This window comes from Octopus bimaculoides, chromosome 5 (assembly GCF_046866305.1).
Source record: "Octopus bimaculoides isolate indiv1 chromosome 5, ASM4686630v1, whole genome shotgun sequence".
NCBI lineage: Eukaryota > Metazoa > Mollusca > Cephalopoda > Octopoda > Octopodidae > Octopus > Octopus bimaculoides.
This window is the reverse complement of record NC_142932.1, coordinates 19,211,217-19,216,625: the sequence shown is the minus strand read 5'-3', so window position 1 is coordinate 19,216,625 and position 5,409 is coordinate 19,211,217. Positions and strand designations below refer to the sequence as shown.

Sequence of the window (5,409 nt, the reverse complement as noted above, 5' to 3'; positions counted from 1 at the left end):
GAGACGAAATCGAGATCTATATTTCACCTTTGGTAGTAAGTTATCATGCTATTTATATAGAAAGGTACTTTTTTATACATATATACATATACGCATGCATATATACATAGATATGTGGTTGTGTGTATATATATATATATATATATATAATTATTATATGCGTATGTATGTATATATATATAAACGTATATATATGTGTGTGTATATATATATATATATATATATATATATATATATATATGTATATATCCATATACACACATATATATATAGATTGATAATTATATAGATAGATATACACACACACACACACACACACACACATATATATATATATATATATATATATATATATATTATATATATGTATATATATATACACATGCATATATGTATATATATATATATATACATACACATACAACGCATACATATATATGTATGCATACGTATGTATATATATATATATATATATATATATATATATATATATATATATATGTATATATGTATGTATGTATATATGTATCTGTATATATATATATATACATATATATATACTTAAATATATATATACATATATAGATAGATGTGTGTGTGTGCGCGCGTTTACCCCTCTCCCAAATATGAGATATTTTTCTTCTTTGCCTCATAAATAACATCAGGAATATATTCCGGTATTTATGAAATAAAAAAACATTATTGACAGAAAAGAAAAAAGAAGTTACAAAGGCTTCTGTAAATAACATGAACCAATAATATTATAATAACAATGCAAGGTGATTAAATTCAATTTACCATTGTTTACTTGTGTGTTTGGTTGTTTGTGGTGCTTCCTCTTCTCTTACGTCACGCTCCCATATATTCATATGTGTGTGTATGTGTATATTTGTATATACATATATATATATATATATATATATATATATATATATATATATACATATATATATATATATATATATATATATATATATATATATATATATATATATATATATATATATACATATATATTCTTTTAAACACATGTACATAACCATACGTACGTACATGCATATATATATGTACATATATATATATATATATATATATATATATATATATATATATATATATATATATATATATATATATATATATATATATGTATGTATATATATATGCATATATATATGTATGTATATACATATATATATATGTATGTATATATATGTATATATATATATATATATGTATATATATATATATATATATATATCTATAGATATCTATATCTATATATGTATCATGTATGTGTATATATGCATACACACTTAGTGTGTGTGCATGCGTGCGTGTCTGTCTTCAATTTTGTTTTTATTTATATTTTATTAACGTTTATATATATATATATATATATATATATATATGTATATATATATATATCACTCATTTCTAATTTATTATTAACGCTTTATTTGAACAAATTCCCGACAATGTTTTTTTGTTTATTATTATTTCTCTTTTACTAATGTTATATTTGAAAATTATTTCTTATGTTTGTGTGTGCGTGTGCGTGTGCGTGTGTATGAGTGAGTGTGTGTGTATGTGTGTGTGTGTGTGTATTTGTATGTGAGTTGTGATTTTGTTTACGTTGCCTTACAATTACTAATATATCGGTATTAATACGAAAGAGCTAATTACCACTTTGTCAATATTATTATTATTATTATTATTATTATTATTATTATTATTATTATTATTATTATTATTATTATTATTATTATTATTATTATTATTATTATTATGTTTATTATTATTATTTATCATCATCCTCATCATTGTACGTGTTTTTAGTTTTGCTCTTCCTACGACGGATATCATCTTTCAATCAATATTTATTCCCAATCAAATATCAATCTATGCTACAACCATACGTGCTAAAAATGTCTACATTATCAGTTATTGTAACTCTTGTTTACATTACGAAACTTTGCTGGACAAAATTAATTTCCTTCGGAGGCGCAAGGCCAAATTTGTTCTTTTTATGGCTGTCGTTTAGCCTTAGGATTGAGCAGACCGATAATCAAAGTGGATCAAACTGTGGACATCTCATCTTTGATTCTTGATACCGTTTTATTCTGTATTATTCGTGGTGTATTTCCATTTTCGAGACCTTGTGGTGAGAGCGAGGAGGATATGGCTGTTAATTTCAATTTCATCGACGTCAGTACTTAACTGGTACTTATTTTATCGACTCCGATAGGATGAAAGGCAAAGTCGACCTCGGCGGAATTTGAACTCAAAGCAATGTCATGCCTTTTCTTTCCAGCATCTAAGCTCTACTTATGAAACAATTTATTTCTCCACTCAGTTCCCATAAACAAAAAAATAATACGCACAACGAAGTATCTGCAACATTAGCATTTGGGTGTTGCTCGCGCATTGCGTGAGTGCGTACGTGTGTGTGTGTGTGTGTGTGCACGTGCGTGCCCGTGCATGCGTGCCCACATGGTACAAATAAATGGCATATTCATGGTTCGTATAGTAATTTATATACACCGTATCTTACGCATCAATATTTTTCTACGCATTTGAAGGCGGTGAACTGGTAGAACCACTAGCATGCAAACAAAACGTTTAGCAACATTTCACCTGGTTTTACGTTCTAAGGGCAATAGCTGCCGTGGTCGACTTTGCCTTTCATCCTTTTGAGGTCAATAAAATCAGTGTCAGTTGAACACTGGAGTCAATGTAATCGACTTAACTCAGCCCTAAATTTGCTGGCCTTGAGCCAAATTTTGAAACCACTCTTTGCAACGCACTTTTATCTATTTGTTTTGCAATAATTTTCTTAGCTATTTCCGCCATCGGGATGACGAAGCATATTTTTCTAATCAGCTTAACTTGTCTCAGTGGAATTTGAAGGCATAATCTAAAAAGCTGAAACAAATGTAGTAAGGCATTTTTCCAAAGCCCTAACGAGTCTACTGGTTCATTACCCATTAACACAATACTCAATAGTGGTTTCAGATGTTGGCATAAAGCCAGTAGCTTTTTAGAAGATGGGTTTTAATCGAGTGCATCGACTCCAATGTCTAACTGGAACTTAGTATATTTATACTCCAAGGATGAAAGTTGACCTCAGCGGAATTGAACTCTGTGTATAGTGTCGGAAGAAATGTCACAAGTTACCTCTTACCAATGCTCAAACGATTCTTGCAGCCCGCTGCGCCATTACGTGAATTTAATGATTATTTCTAATTTTGACAGAAGGCCAGCTATTTCGAGGGGAGCGGGGCAAGTCAATTATATCAACTCCAGAACTTGACTTGTATTTCAACTTATTAACTCCAAAAGGATGGAAGGAAACCTTGAACTCGGCTAGATTTGAGCCCAGATCATAAAGAGCCGAAAGAAATACTGCTAAGCGTTTTGTCCAACGCACTCACAATTCTGCCAGTTCAGTAACTTCACAATATCTAATAATGCAGCATGTAAGGGTTTTTTGTATGAACTTGGTTCATGACTACACAACAGAAGGTGTCGTTAAAATTCATTATTTCTCCACTGACAGCTTCATATATAAAGTGACTGATTAAATACGGAAACCACAAATATTAACGATAAAGTGATGTAAAATGATTATAAACACAGACTATAAAAGAAGGCCCATCTATTTAGTGAGGGAGCTTATCACTACTTTAAAAAATCACGTATTACATTATAAACGATAAACTAATAAAACATACTGAATTTGAAATTCTTTTTCTACAACTTAATATATTTCAGTGAAGGCAGTAAATGAAAATCTAACAACTTAAAAGATAAAAGATAATTGTAAAAAGGAATAAGAATAATCGTATTTTTTGTTTTGTGTGTGTGTGTGTGTAAAAAATCATAAACTGAAAGTAGATATAAAGAAAACGAACTAAAACAGACAGCATTTTGGCGACACAAGAACTTTGGTTATTGTATAATAGTCAAGACGCGTTATATATTCTCGTTATGCGGGATAAACATTTCTCTGGCGGCAAAAATATTTTCGCAGAGTAAGCCGAGAAACAGTCCACCTTACATGACATAAAACATAATATTATCTCTTTCCCTCTTTTTCTCTCTCGTCATGTATATATACATACATACATGCATACATACATACATACATACATATATATATATATATATATATATATATATATATATATATATATATATATATATATATATATATATATACATGTGTATGTGTATAAATGTATATGTATATGTATATTTATATATATATATTTATATATATATATATATATATATATATATATATATATATATATATATATATATATATATGTATGTATGTACATCATTTTACTTTAATCAAGAATAATATCATCATTGCGGAAGATTAAGCAATGTTCTAGTAAATAAGACATTTTATTCATACAATTATCAGTCAGTCAACAGTTGATTTTTCTTTCTTTTACGATTCGTATATATTTTTTCGTTTCTTTTCACATCAATATTAACTTATTAATCAATGTACCGATGGTGTCTCTCTATAGTCTTCTAATTACGACTTAATTTATTATGTTGTTCTTCATTTTGTATTTATCTCATAGGGAAAGGAAATAAAAAGTAAAAGAGATAATAAAATCCGGAGCAGAAGATGGCTAGGTATAACGTCTGCTCGAAGAAAGAGCAGCTTACATAGATTGAAGATGAAGTAAAAAAGAATGATAATAACAAAAAATAAATGATTGAAATCTAATTATTTCTAATTTCTTATTTGTATTCATTCATTCATTCGTTGGAATGAAATGTCTCAAACAGAACGAGTTAACTAACGTATGTAATTCGTCTTGTTCAGATTCACGAAATTACACGCCTTTCATTGTTCAGAGCTATTGCGGCGCCATTGTTAACGGTAATTGTAGTGATAGTGATGGTGGCAGTAGTAGTGGAGACAATTGCGTGGTATGTGAGGTTGTTGTTGCTATTGTTCCTGTTGTTTTTGTTGTTACTTTTGTGTTTTTAGTAGTAGTGATGAAGACGATTGTTTGAAGTTGTGGATGATAGTGTAGGTGGTGGTGTTGCTGATTACAAAGCGTTGTAGAGACGGTGGAGCTGCAAATTATTGTGTGGGTTGATGAGTTGACTTACCTCCAGACCAACACTGATTGAGCATACATATGATGAATAGCATTCCAGTCATGACCAACCAGTTTGTTTTCAGAAAGAGGTTAATGTACATCTCCTTGCATTTTGTATATCCCCTTTGATTCACAGGACTTAAAAACTTAGCTGCTATTTCTAGCGAGTTGATCGACCACATAGAGGCATCTACGTTGGCTTCGACTGAGAATATTTGATGGAGGTGGTTGTGATGAAGCGTGTGAGGTTAGTGGGAATTGTGGTGAGTGGAAGATA

The 5,409-nt window shown here is 29.5% G+C and overlaps 1 long non-coding RNA gene across 1 annotated transcript in view; it reads left to right on the top strand.

Moving 5' to 3' along the window:
* The window catches only part of LOC149135436 (uncharacterized), a 151,184-nt gene extending 146,434 nt beyond the window's left edge, over nucleotides 1-4,750 (top strand). The window contains exon 4 of the long non-coding RNA XR_016241854.1: nucleotides 4,602-4,750. This is a non-coding gene — a long non-coding RNA (uncharacterized LOC149135436). The remainder of the gene's footprint in view (nucleotides 1-4,601) is intronic.
* The last annotated feature ends 659 nt before the right edge of the window (nucleotides 4,751-5,409 follow it).